This window comes from Capsicum annuum, chromosome 7, assembly GCF_002878395.1.
Source record: "Capsicum annuum cultivar UCD-10X-F1 chromosome 7, UCD10Xv1.1, whole genome shotgun sequence".
NCBI classification, from domain to species: Eukaryota; Viridiplantae; Streptophyta; class Magnoliopsida; order Solanales; family Solanaceae; genus Capsicum; species Capsicum annuum.
Window position 1 is genome coordinate 180,463,752 of NC_061117.1, and position 14,449 is coordinate 180,478,200.

The following is a 14,449-nucleotide window of genomic DNA, read 5'->3' on the forward strand; positions in this document are numbered from 1 at the left end:
TATACCACTATATTCAAAGAACTAACCACATACTTTTCTTTGCGCTATGATGTCTTATATCATAAGTTCGGACACACAGTTTCCTGACCGCGCTTAGACAGTTCAACTTATCAGCAACAACAGTTGTGGTGAGTCCTCATCTATCAAGGACATGATTGTTTCATTTTAGTTTATCTCAGTAGTTTAGTATTTTCATTTAGTCGGAGTTAGTTGAGGGTTTGTCCCATCAACTCCACAGTCATTCAGTAGAGGCTTTTCAGACATTCAGCCAGTTAATCGATTTATCAGTTGTTTTATCAGTCTTTTCAGTAGGTCTTCATACATTGCCGATCTATGATTTAATCATGTTTCAGTATCTAAAATCTTATGGCATTATCAGTTGTTCTTCCGCATATGTTGTTTATTATCAATCTACTCAGTGCTCGCAACAAGTACCAGCTCACTACAAAAAATGGGTCAAATTGCGGGGGTTAATTTTACATTTTGTAGGGGTTTTAAACCCCCACTAATTTCATTTCCGGGGGTTCCCAAAATCCTCACAATACGAGCCGTCACAATCGATTTACGACAGTTTTTTCCTGACCGCCATAATTAATTTGCAACGGTCAACCCCCGTTACTCTAAGTTTAATCTTTTTTATAATAAATTTTTATTTACAAGTTGCGGGAACTTAAAACCTCCACTATTATTATTTTTTAAAAAAAAAATTTAGTAAGGCCCATCAATTTCAATTACTAATTATAGATTCTAATTTTAGCTCAAATTTAATTGTTTCCTTAGGCATAACCTACAATCCAATATTCGTTCAATTCATATATCATTAACACAACATGACTAATTAAACATTGTAATTGAAAAACATGTCAAAAATACATTTATCATTAAACTTCAAAATTAAATATTCAACATTAACATCTCCAAACTCCAATTTTTCAACATTAACTAGTATCTTCAAACTTCAAAATCAAATTTAAACACAAAAGCTTCAGTATTCTAAGATTCACAATTACATCCAAGACAATTTGCAATGAAATCAACGACTGTCATTAGGATCACTATCATCACGTGATCTCCTTGCATCCAGCGGCGAAATTGGTTCACTGACCGCATCACTTGGCTACATAAAAATGCAAAGTATAAAAACAAATCAGATAAACTTTCAGTCCTTATTATAAAACATTCATATTTGCGTATAACTTAAAAAAAATAAAAACATCATTATAAATGTAAATAGATGAATCAACAACTACTATACGCTACAATTTTAAACTACTCAATCAGTTTCAAGTATTAAAAATGCATCACATAATGCTTTGTCCATTTAATACGCATGCTTCAAACATGTTATACATTAAAAAAAAAAATAAGAATTCTCTAATTGTGAAACCTCCAATACATTAAAATAAGTCTCACCTTCATTACAACTTGCAAATGGCAAGAAAAGAGGAATCATTTACAAGCCTAAGCCAAACCAAATACTAAGAAAATGAATAATAAAGAGTTGCACCACCAAACCATTTGAATATTCACTTTTAAAACATTAATAAAAGGTCAATGAAATAACAAAGCCAACAAAAAATGCAGGCCTTGACCTCAATATAACCAAAGATGTAGCTGCCACAAAAAATGCAGGCTTGGAGAAACACCACAAAGTAAACCTAACAGTAAAAGAAGAAATAGAACCAAAGATGCTCATTACCAGATGCGTTAAGGATGTAACTGCCACCAAAATCCAAGCTGTTTTCCATTCTTATTTGGTAAACTAACAGTAAAAGGAGAAATAGAATCAAAGATGCTCATTTAATGTCAGTCTCAGTCCTGATGTTTATTGGTTCAGACGATTCTTTTGGTTCATAAACCCATACTATCTTGGAAAATTTCTTATTACACAAGACCCACTTCATGCCAGCAACAACGCCTGAAAAAATAATATTTTTCACGACTTGGATTAGTTTTCCGCTAGAAAGTTTAACCTGAGGGCAAGTTTCCTCTTGGTTATGAAAATAATTCATAATAGAGCGTGTACCCTGCAAAAAGATTTAATTAGCAGAACTTAATACCATGACACTAAGCACAGCAAGAGGTAGAACACCAACCATGAATTTAATGAAAAAGAAGTCTCAGTTAAAACTAAACAACATAAATCCTTATACTCAAGCAAGATTCTGGATGTCGTAAGACATTTCAAGTTCTTTATACAATTCACTTTCATGTCAAAGCTTTCTTTAACTAAAATATCAAATAACTAGGCAGAAACAACTAGCGAAAGAGAAAATTTGGAGATCTTCATTAGTAGTACCACTCAGCAGCATTGCCTTGAACCACATTAGTAGTACCACTTAACTGCATTGCCATGACCCACTTAAACTACTTTATTTAGGTACAGAGAAAACAAAATTTTTCATCCTTTCCTCGTCAAATTACCTTGAACTAAGTAAACTTTAGGTGATTTGGATGTATTTTGGATTCTAATTCACCATAAACAGATCTCATGGAACTTACTCTTGTTTTATTTGATCCTTATAGACTTTAATCCAAAATTATCTGCTTGTTTATCTCTGCTTCCACACAACTAAATTTGTAGGTAACTCGGTGAATACAGGTGATACAGTTCACCTTAAAGGAACTTCTAGCACATGGGACATTACATATTGCATAAATTTTCATTTGTTCAAGAATATGTTTTAATAACAGTACATTTCAGACCATAGTTTCTCCAAAAATCTAAACTTATTCAAATCGGGAAATAACCAATGAAAATAGAACATACTATACATAAAAAAGGGACTGCTTCATATTAGAATAGAGTTTCATATTAACTTGCAACAACATAACCACTGTAATATATCAGCAGATATAAACATATTCCATATTTGAAAAAGAAAAACACTCTATAAGGCATATACACCGCAACAGGAATTTTCAGCAACAACAACACTGCATTATACTGGAAACTCATTAACTAAAAAATAATTGCCTTTGGAAGTAGAGACCTGTTGAGAAACTATAAGACAAGTGGCAAAAATGAGATCAACAACAAATGAATTCAATTTGGATGGGTCATGGAGTTTAGGAAAATCAATTAGAAAAAGCAAAGCATCACAAAATAAACTGCAATAAGAAGTTAAGTCATTTAGTGATTTTATCCGAACTGCAACCTGAAAGAAACAATCAAGAAAAGGGATTTTAAGAAGTTGTGCAATCCCTTTCTCATATATCTTCTTAAAACAAACAAAAACCACACCAATTAGCTTCCACTTGTTTGTTGGGTTCACACATCTCAGAGGCTTATACTGTAGACAGGAAAAAATTTCTATGGAGATGTAAACATTGGAATATAAATAGGATAGGAATGTAATTGATTATAGTTACAACTAACTTGGAACTTACTGATGGTATAGCTATTATTTTGCTGGCTAAAACAAAAAGACCAGTTATTCCCCAGCCACTGTTTTGATTTCTAGAAATCTTCACATTGTGCAGGCCAAGATATTCACGCAATCCTGCTTGAAACAGGATTAGGGCATCTTCCTTAATCTCGGATGTCCCGTACCTTAGAGGACACGATTTTGATGGAAATTTCTTAAACGAATCTACGTCATTTGACTGCACAAAACTACTCCTTCAAAGCACTACTACAAGTCACCAACTCCTTCAAAGCACTACTACATCATTGGTTTCACCTTTAGGATGGCATAATCCTTAGGGATATTTCTCCGTTTCCTCTTTGTTAATAAACTTCTTAACATATTATTCTTTAAATAATTCTACTATAAAGTAACTAATATGAATTTATTTTATCATATCATGATTATTGGGAATTATGAAATTAGCTATTCATAATCATAAATAGATATACCTGTTCGGGTAGTTTTGTTATTTCTGAGTTTTGTTGTTCCATAGCTTTTTCCATTGAAATATGTTTATCTAATTAACTGAGTAAAATATTTTTTTTGTGGATTGGAGAGAGCAAGGTGCTTCAACGCATGAAGGCTTGCTTTTTGCAATGCCTTCTGCCTTTGTTATATAGAATGAGAAAGGTAAGTTTACAATTTACACATGTTTTTGGTTTCTAAAATCTAAGACTAAAAAAGTCAAAGAAAGAGGGCCTATGCCTATCTAACTTTCCTAACTTTAACTTTTCTATCTTAACTTTACGAAAAATTTTTCAACAAATTTCAACAAACTAATTAATGTACAACTATTCCAATAAAGACTTTTGTTACATTTATATACAATAATTCTGCCTTTGTACAGTATCTTGTCTCCGTTGATTTTGTCGTATCTGTTCCATTATTGCTCTGTATCTGCTCCATTATTGCTCTTTCATCTTATCTTTCCAGCTGGCATTCTTCTTTTATTCTAGACGTACCTCTGGAATAATATTATCTTCTCCATTGCACCTCGAACATTGGTGGTCTGGATATTTATGTCCAATTATTTTACAGTATCTTGTTAGCAATCCTTCTGAAATAAATCCCTTTTTTATTGCTCTGATTGTTTTTCTGGGTTAAGTAGCGTCATTATCCATTGTCTTACGTCTTCCATATCTGCTTGGCGTAGCTCTTTTGAATTTGAATATATCATTTGATGATCTCTTGAATAGTAGCTCCATATTGGGTTTCCGTTAGCATAGTTATTTGCTAGTTTTTGAATGATCGTAGCTAGTCCGATAAGTCTTTTATTTGCATAAAAATCTGGTATCTCGATTCTAGGTATATCCGGTTGTTGCGTAATATCTTCTGGAATAATCATATCTCTTGTTAGTCCTATCTTTACAACTTGTATAACTGGTTTTATTTCGTCATATAATATCTCTGCTGGTGCAGTATAACACTTTATATAAAATAAATTTCCTTTTGTTATTCTCTTGTAAGTAGTGAATATCTTATATAATTCCTCCATAGCTGTTAGCTCTTCTCCGTCGTGGGTATATATGGTATTTAGTAGTCCATAGTCAAAACAGGTTTTAACTAGGCTTGGGTTAGTTTTGGGTAGTGCGATTAATTTATTGTATCCTTGTAGTTTTTGAGTTATATAATTGGTATTTGGTTCTTTGATGTCTGTAGCTCTGGGGTTATGGTTTAGAAAGGTTTGTATTCTGTATATATTTTCTATGTATTTCTGGGCGGTGTAGTTGTATACTTTTTTGTCTTGGTTTAGGCTATCTCGGTATGTGTTAACTTGTGGGGGTATAAATAAATGGTCTTTTTGTGTTTTTGGGGTAAATGGTTTTTCAAATATTTTGTTCATATTTACATTCTGGTATCTTGGTCTATTAACTCCTTTGCTTGTACCTGCAGAAGTAGATTGATAAATGTTATGGGTTTTATGGAGTGTCCCAACGTCTCCTTCTAGCTCTGGATTTTTAATGTCTTCCGATCGACATAGCTCTGCACACTGCTGAGTTAGCTGATTTGTAGCTATAGACTTCAGTTTATCTTCATTAGTCTTTAGCTTTTCTATCTCATTACCCATACTGTCCACTTTCATTGAAAGCGTAGTTAGGGTGTTAAGTATTTTTTCTAGAGTATCTTCCTCTACTATTTCAGTCTGTGTAGCTTTGTCTTGATATGTAATCTGCAATAACGTTTTTATTAGTACTGATCACTTCAATTGTAAATGTGAAATTTAATATATTTAAAACTAGTCTTCGAATCTCTTTTGTTGTAACTGAATTTTGTATTTTCTTTGTTAACCACCAGCGTACCTGTGTATTATCTGTTCGTACAATAAATTTGTTATATACAATATACGGCTCAAATGCTAATAAACATTTATATAATGAACATAATTCTTTTCTATTTATTTCCCATTTTATTTCTGTCTCGTTGAACGTACCTGAGTAGTATCTACAATGGTGTTCTATTTTTTCTGCTTCATATCGATATTTAAGTACTCCTCCGTAACTATATTCACTTGCATCTGCTTCTACTATATATATAAATTTTCTATTTTCATCTGGAAATTGCAATTTTGGTAATTCTCTACAAAGTAATTTTATTTTTTGAACTTGTTTTTTATCTTTTTCATCATAATTATATTCTATATCCTTTTTTAATTTTTTCTGTAGTGGTTTTAAGGTTTCTGCTAATTGCAGAATATATTCTCTTACTTGGTTTACTAATCCTAAAAATGATTATAATTTCTTTTTTGTATCTAATTCTTCTTTCGAATTTATTATTTTTTGTACTATATGTTGTTGCATTTTTACTCCACTTTTATCTATTTGTATTCCTAGAAATTCTATCTGGTTTTTCATAATTTCAGCTTTCTTTTTGCTTAGACTTATTCCTGATTTTTCTATTATATCTGTGAATTGTTCTAATAATTTTAAATGTTCTTCTTTGGTTTTTGTGTATAATAATATATCATCTATGTATACTATACAATTAGATAATTGTTTAAAATAATTATCCATAAAATGTTGGTATCTACCTGGTGCATTTTTATATCCAAATGGTAACACGTTCCATTCATAAAATCCTTGTGGTACCGTAAATGCGGTTAATTCTTTAGATTCTTCTTCTAGCTTTAGGTGGTAAAATCCTGATTTACAGTCAAATTTGCTAAAATAATTATATCCTTGGATTTGTCTTATTTTTAATATCTTATTTGGTATCGGATAATTATATGTTATAGTTTTTGCATTTAAATTTCTATAGTCAATAACCATCCTACTTTTTCCTCTTTTTTGTTCACTATGTTTATTTACTATAAATGCTGGACTATTATGTTTACTATTACTTTTTTGTATATATTGTTTTTCTAATAATTCATCTATGTGCATTTTAAATTCTTTTAAATCATCAAAATTATATGCTAATGGTTTTTGTGTTATTATGCTATTCTTATCTATTAATTCAATTTTTATAGTAGTTTTGTATTTTTCCCATCCTTTTAATGGGTCTTCACTATATAATTGTTCTAATTTTTTCTGAATTATTTCTATTTTATTTATTGAAAATATAGTTATTTCTGTTTTATTTATCGAAAATACTACTAGTTCTACTGTATCTTCAGTATTGTTTATATTTTCTAACTTTTGTGTAATTTTTTCACTTCCTTTTATCCAATCAGTTTTCTTTCTTATTTTATTATTAACTCTTTTTGCTCTTACTTTTTGTTTGCATGGTGTTGTAAACCACCAGTCTGTTTTGGTTATTATATGTGGGTATAATTTATCTAAAAATGGCATTCCTAAAAGTATATCTTTTGATGTTAATTCATAATTATAAATTTCTTCTATTGTTAATATCTTATCCCATACTTGTATTTTTACATTCCTAGCTTTATAAGTAATTAAGCTTCCTTCATTATTAAATCCTTTAACTATTATTGGTGTTTTTAGTTTATCCCATTTGCTTTCTGGTAAGCAATTATATCTACATAAATTAGCTTCTGCTCCTGAATCTATCATAGGCGTATAATATCTACTGTAATATCCTTCTACTACTATCTTCATTAATACATATATCTTCATTTCATGTTAAGGCTCTTTTTAGGAATAACTTTTCTTTGTTATATGTTAAGGTTAATTGTGTATGTTCTATATTATATGGTTTTACTTGTTCTAACCATTTTATTCCTAATATTATATCTGCTTTCTGCATTTCTTCCTTTACTTCGAATTCTATTTTTATTTTTCTAACTCCTAGCATTATTTCTTTTTCTGCTATATTTTTATTATTTATTAAACTTCTTGGTAGATCTGGGCATATATTATTGTCAGTTTTTATTTCTTCATTTTTTACTAGATATTTTGCTATATGATTTTCTTCTTGTCCTGTATTCAAAAGTATTAAATATTCTTTTTCATTTATTTTTCCCGTTATGTAATATTGGTTTAAATTACTTATTGAATTTGTTTCATAACTTGTTCTTTTTATGAGCTTGATGATTCTGGTTTTTCATTAGCTATTCTTTTCGTTGTACTTAGTCTATCATTTACTATTTCTAAATTTTCTTCTGTATCTATGTCTCTATAGGTATAATCATTATAATCTATTGTTTTTACTATTTGTTCGAATGGGCTTTCTATTTGTATTTTGTTAATCTTATTTTTTTCTGTTATTTTATGTTTTGTTGTTAATACATATAGATTTTTACATCTTGCTGTAAATATTTTACTTCCTGGGGTTAATTCTATTCCTGATATTTTCCAATATAATACTAATGATTTATCTATATTCCTATCTGTTACTGCTACTGAATAATTTGCACTTATTATAAATTTAAATTTTTGGTATATTAGATTTCCTTTTACGGCAGTTATTATGCTTTTTTCTATAGGTTTTATAATTCTATCGTCTGCTAAATATAATTCTATTGGTGTATCTATTCCTTCTCTAAAACATGCTTTTATTAATATCTCTGTACCTCCAAGGTGTACATATTTTATTGGATCTCCTTTACTTTTTATATCATTTATTTCTTTATTAATTATTCTTTTTGTTACTAGCGGTATACTAGCTTTTCCTTTTGCATATCTGCAGTCTATTACATGTTCTTTTTGACATACTACATAATATTCATCCTTTTTCCTAGTAAAAATATTTTTTATTGTTGGTATTTTAAATATTTTCTCTACACTTAAATCTAATTCTTTTCCTTTTATCTTGTCAAATATATTACTGTCAAATATTATTTTTTGTTCCGTTCCTTCATCATTTAGATATTCTTCCTTTGTTATTATTTTTATATCTTCTTCAGTCATCTGATTCATCTATTTCGCTATCTATTTCATTATCTGTTTCGTTTTCTGAAATTTCATATATACTATCTTCACTTTCTAATTCATAATCTATATAATCTATCTGCATATATTCGGTATTATCTATTTTTATTTCTGATATTTGTTTATTTTCTGGATTTTTAGGTAATTTACAATCTCTAGCTAAATGTCCTAACTTTCCACAATTATAACAAGTACATTCTTTTATAGATTTCTTCTTTCTATATGGTCTTTTATGTTTATAATTTTTTACATAATATCTTTTTCTTGGTTTCTTATATTTATATTTTGATTTTTTATATTTCTTATATTTCTTATGTCTTTTTCTTTTCTTATAATATCTTTCTTCGCATCCAAATTGGGGTGCTATTTTATTTTTGCAACAAGCTAAATTTCTTATTAATGTTTTTTCCATTTTTAATTCTTCTCTATATTTTTCACATAAGTTTCTATACCATTGTTGTAAATATTTTATTCTTGATCCTAACGTATCTACTATTTTTGCTTCTTCCCAACTTTTTATTATTTTCGAACTAAATGGCTCGGGTAATTTATTAAAATATAATTTTCTTATTTCTTTACTTTCTTCTATACTATATGCTCCTTTGTAATAATATTCTTTAAATGCGCAAGTATATTCATCTATATAACACATATTACATATTGCTAATTTTAACATTAAATTTCTTTTCTTTGATTTTAAATAAAATTGCAACCTTTATTTTATCCGGATAAAAGCTTTTAAAAGTATTTATCTAGGTAATTTTAAGTAATGATTATATATTTTCTTATTCAAATATACGAAATCGTATAATTTTGTTACTTAAATAATTATTTTCACGAAAAATCAGATTTTAATCGAAGGTTATCTTGAAAATTAATTCAAATAGTTAAAATTTTGATTTAAATATAATTTGTTCTTAAAAAATAATTTTATTTTTTAAAATATAATAATAATAATGATGATGATGATGATGATGATAATAATAATAATAATAATAATAATAATAACAATAAAAAAAATAAAATAAAAAAAATAATGTGTTTGATTTTACTAAATCAAGAAATTTGGGATTACATTGATTGTTAATTTGTATCAAATTTTGATTCAATTTAGTCAATTTATTAGGTTCGACTATAATTGAAATCTATTTTACCACAATTGCTATGCAATTGGTCAATGAACTTATCAATTTGGCTAGATTATAAATAAAACTGACTAAAATCTCAACTCATTTAGGCTATCTCTTAAATAGCTTAATCTATCCAAGCAATAATTAAAGTCCTATTCCTAAATCAATCCAACCCAAATCCTTTCAATACAAACGGGCCCAACAACACTAACATAACACATCATCCCACCCCACCACTCTCCCACGCGCTCAACTCTTTTTCAGATAAACAAAAAAATACTGCGTCTTTCTCTTCACTTTTTTCCGGAACAACATTTAATCACAACCATTTCTTTTTTGCTTTTCTGCCTATTTTCGATTCGAAGTTCACCATATTTGGCAATTTATAGTTCATGTTCACCATTTCGTACTGTGAATTAATTCACCTCTTTGACCAATAAAACCAACATCTCTTTTCCAAATCTCTTTCCACTGATTTTCAAGTACAAAGACCATTAATGGTTTAATGGTCTTTGTGTCACTGTGGAATTCAAAAATTTCTCATGAAATCAACTCCTAATCCCCCCTAAATCCCCTATAAATAGATAGAGAGAGATAGGGGTGAGGAGGAGGATTTTTTTGGGGAAAAACTTGGAGATTCTGGAGGCGCATCACGTAACCAAAATTCTCAAAGAACACTCAAGAAATCAAATCCTACGAACGTTGTTTGAACTCCATGAGTTCAAGTCGAGTTCTAGTGGCGGAAATTTCATTGTGATAAGTTAGTTGTCCCAAGTTCGTTGCTCTGAAAAAGGTTAAACGCTTTCCATGCGATTTCCTGTTAGCGTCTAAATTTTTTAAAAAATCTGTTAAGTGTCATTCCTTTTCATAAATGTGTTGTTTGAGTGTTCAATCAGATGATTTTTTCCTCTTAATTTCTAGTTGTTTGCTATGCTGCTTTTCATTTAAAAAACTGTGAGATCACCTTTTATTTAAGACCGCATAATATGTGCTTCTTTGATAGTAGCTTGTCGTTTCATCTTCAAATATGAATAAATTGGCTCAAGTCGACTTTTATCCATTTTGTTCAGTTGATGTTCTGTGCATAGTATCTTGTTCGAGCTTCAGTTCGTTATGGATTGTATATTCAAATGTGTTGTTTCCTTCTAAAATTTAGGTTTTGTATCAACTGATGTTTCGCTTTAAAGCTCGATTAAAATCAAATAGACTCCATTTGGGCATTTCTTATATGTTTTCATCGTATATAGAGGGCTGCTCGTTTCTCTAGCTATTACTAATTTTGAAGTTGTGGTCTAGTTACATGTGCTTATTCTGTATCTTTGGGTATCATGCATAGTGGTTGAGTGATTTGCTAACACGTGATGTCGTGATCTATTTGAATCTTACCCCTTAGCAGTTTCAAATTTTATTTTTAGTTTTTGGCCTTAAACAACACGTATTCTAAAGTCAAATAATAAGTGGATTCAAGTTTGTTTAGTGAAGCTAAGTTACTGAACCAGCAAGCCCTCCCTTCTGGTTAAGTTTTTTTTTTTTTTTTTTAAAATATCATTGTCTTTTCTTGCAATAGTGGCCATAATGCTTTCTTAAAGTTAACCCTCCCCTGATTGTTGCGATTGTTCATGAGGCATAAAAGGATTTTGAACTAGACTATTGTGCCTCCTATTTCTATCAACCATTCTATATAATGCCCGGGATAAGCATTTAAGTTTATACGGAGTTGATTGTTAAATATATCGTTGGTTAGGAAAAAATGTGTTGTTTGTATCCTCCGTAGTTGCCTGTGTAGGATATTATTTTCACAACTTGTTTGTGCGCCCATTTGTGCATCATTTGAGTGTTCAAATCAATTTTGTCATCTGTCTTACTATGCATTGTTTATGTCTGGGATTGTAAAAATTCTACATAGTAGATGTAAAGTGTTAGGGTGCTGAATTAGTTAGAAGAATGAATCACGTATTGTCCTCTATTTGCGTATAAGTGCTTGTGGATAACCATTCTATGTTGGAAATACTTAGTTGCTGTCAAATTTTATATCATAAATGTCTAATCCTTATCTCATCTTTTTCTATGCATGAAATATAATGATCTTGAGTCCGAATGAACTCCATCCCTTGAATATTCCGAGATGGGCCAAGCAGACCCGAGCTGTCGAGTCTAGCTACACGCTAAAGTTCAAAATGGACTGATACAGTGCCGGTATACAGCATTTATACACAAATATACGGGTCCCTAAACAGGGGAGTCGAAGAGTAAGCTGATTATACCATTAGAGGACTAAAGTTCTGTATACATTACTAAAATACAGTCATATATACATTGAGTATACAGAAAATGCTGAAAAAAGAGCTGTGATATACAACTGATATACCGGAAAGAAAATGGACCCAAAATCCATAAAGTTTAAGGCCCAAAACTGGGCAGCTTATTGATGGGACAACAAAGGGGCCCAACTCCAACTCTTTATATTTTATTCCCTTGTAATTTATAATTTATTCTTGTTTATTTTTATTAACCTTAACTTTAATTAATTAATCTAGTGGTTCCCTATGTTGTTGCCACTATATTTTATCTCGACTTTCCTACTTAATCTATAACTTTTATCAACTAATTCATCTTGTTTAAAATAGATTAAATTGGTTCCTTCATTTTTCATCCTCAAAACATGTTCACATGACTAATAGTTTATTTAGATTGAAGTAATTTTCTTCAAACTTAAGAAATTAAGTTATTTTGGAAAATTAACTTTCTATCATTAGGGAAGTACTTGGTCTAAAGTATAATATTTCTCGTTTGAATAAAAGAGATTCCATTTTAAATATGTAAATAAATAACTTTAATGTTTTTATAAAATCAACCTTTTCATAAAGTTAAGCCACCCTTTTTAAGTTAGTCAAAAAAATAATTTTTGGTGAACCGTTTTTAAAACGGATGTCTAAGTGCCTTAAAAACCTTCTTAGGACGTTAATTGAATCCTTACTCAGTTTTTCTAATTTCAAATATTCATTTCTATTTTTTAAATCTTTGATATTCCTTTAAGTTTTCTTGGTACTCCCTCCGTTCCATTTTATGTGTCGTCATTTGATCGGGCACAGAGTTTAAGAAATAAGTAAAGACTTTATGCTTTTTACAAAATTGTTCTTCATTAAAACAATGTACTATTATTATTTTTAATTAAGTATGCTCTTATAAGTGGGACATATAAGGGTGAAAGTGTAATTGTATCTTTAAATAGTTACCAAATAAGGAAAGATGACATTTTTTTTGGGACGGACAAAAAAGGAAATGATGACACATAAAATGGGACGGAGGGAGTATATTCTTTAAAAATCAAGTAGAGATCTTTATAAATTTCTCAAAATCCTTTTGAAATTTTCTTGAATTTCGAAATAGTTTGAAAAAGTCAAAACCATTTTCTTTTAAATAAAATTCGAAAAGGGATAAAACTAAAATGTCGATTCTACTGGGGATTATATCTAGGTTCTAACCAAATATTTAAACTAACTACTTTGACTATTTAAATTTTGTTTAAATTCTTGCAAAATTTAAACTGTTGCATTTCATGACATACTTCCATATTTGAAATATATAAACTGTTTAGGTTTTTGTAGTTGTTGCGACCCCTATTTATCAATTTCAAATGAAGTGTTGAAAATATGACAGTTTATTGGTACGTAGGACATCTGATGGCTGTTCGTATTTTCAAACCTAAGGTGTCCACTTGGGAACCTAGTCAAAGCCCACTCTAGATACCTAGGATAGAGCGAAACCGAAACCCTATTAGGCATGATCTAGGACAACCCAATACCTGAGGGGATATTGGGTTGGAAAACCTATCCCACATCTATTGACCACGAGTCAATCACAGACGAGCCATATTTAGGTGTTAAAGGAGTATATGTTAATAGATCTGATCCATTATCCTTCAGGGTAGGAGGAAAAGCTTACTTTATTTGTTTCTATGTAGAAATAGCTCAACTAGTCCCTTTCAAAAAGTTCAAAATGGTTACCAAACTCCCTAACTGCCTTAAAGTTTAGTAGACTCACATGAGTGCGGAAGATAAAAATATTGTTAGAACACATATCAGGCACCTACCTTTGCTTATGGAAATGGATGCTTGGCCAGAAATAATCCATGCGCTAACAAAATTTAATGATGATGACAACATTGTGTTTCTCTTTGGGGAGGTTGAATTGAATCCCACTATTAAAGAAGTGGTAACTTGTTATGAAAGCATCAACATGTGTACCAAAAGGAGGAGTGCACCTGACAATAGTATTTTGGTCCCGATTGTATGGAACCGTCAAAAGATCAAGTATGTCTTTTCAATCAAAGATGATACCTGGTTGGGAGAGCATGATAGAGCAAACATACCTTTTCACAAGTATATTATCGGTTGGGAAGATTTAATATTTTTGAAAAATTTGGGCATTTATTTGCATCATAGTCAAAGTGGAAGGAGAAAAGAGCATCAGCTTTCCCGGTGAACTTACTTGGAACTACGGTGTTCCCACAAGGAGAAAATGGCACCATTCATCCCACTATTGTTATGGTGACCCATGCCCTTTTCTATGGAGTGGATTA

The 14,449-nt window shown here is 30.2% G+C and overlaps 2 long non-coding RNA genes across 4 annotated transcripts; one reads left to right on the forward strand and one right to left on the reverse strand.

Annotated features, from left to right (window-relative positions):
* Nucleotides 1–851: 851 nt before the first annotated feature.
* On the reverse strand, nucleotides 852–3,665 carry LOC107853241. 3 transcript variants are annotated; one of them, XR_001669708.2, is made up of 3 exons: nucleotides 3,391–3,665; nucleotides 1,700–1,918; nucleotides 852–1,117 (listed from the first exon to the last, which is right to left on the reverse strand). It is a non-coding gene; the product is annotated as an uncharacterized LOC107853241 (long non-coding RNA). The 3 variants fall into 3 exon arrangements; XR_001669709.2 differs by having other exon boundaries at nucleotides 3,159–3,665; XR_007042999.1 differs by having other exon boundaries at nucleotides 1,700–3,665.
* Nucleotides 3,666–10,119: 6,454 nt separating this feature from the next.
* LOC124885649 lies at nucleotides 10,120–12,439 on the forward strand. The gene is made up of 2 exons (XR_007043000.1): nucleotides 10,120–10,660; nucleotides 11,960–12,439. It is a non-coding gene; the product is annotated as an uncharacterized LOC124885649 (long non-coding RNA).
* Nucleotides 12,440–14,449: the final 2,010 nt, after the last annotated feature.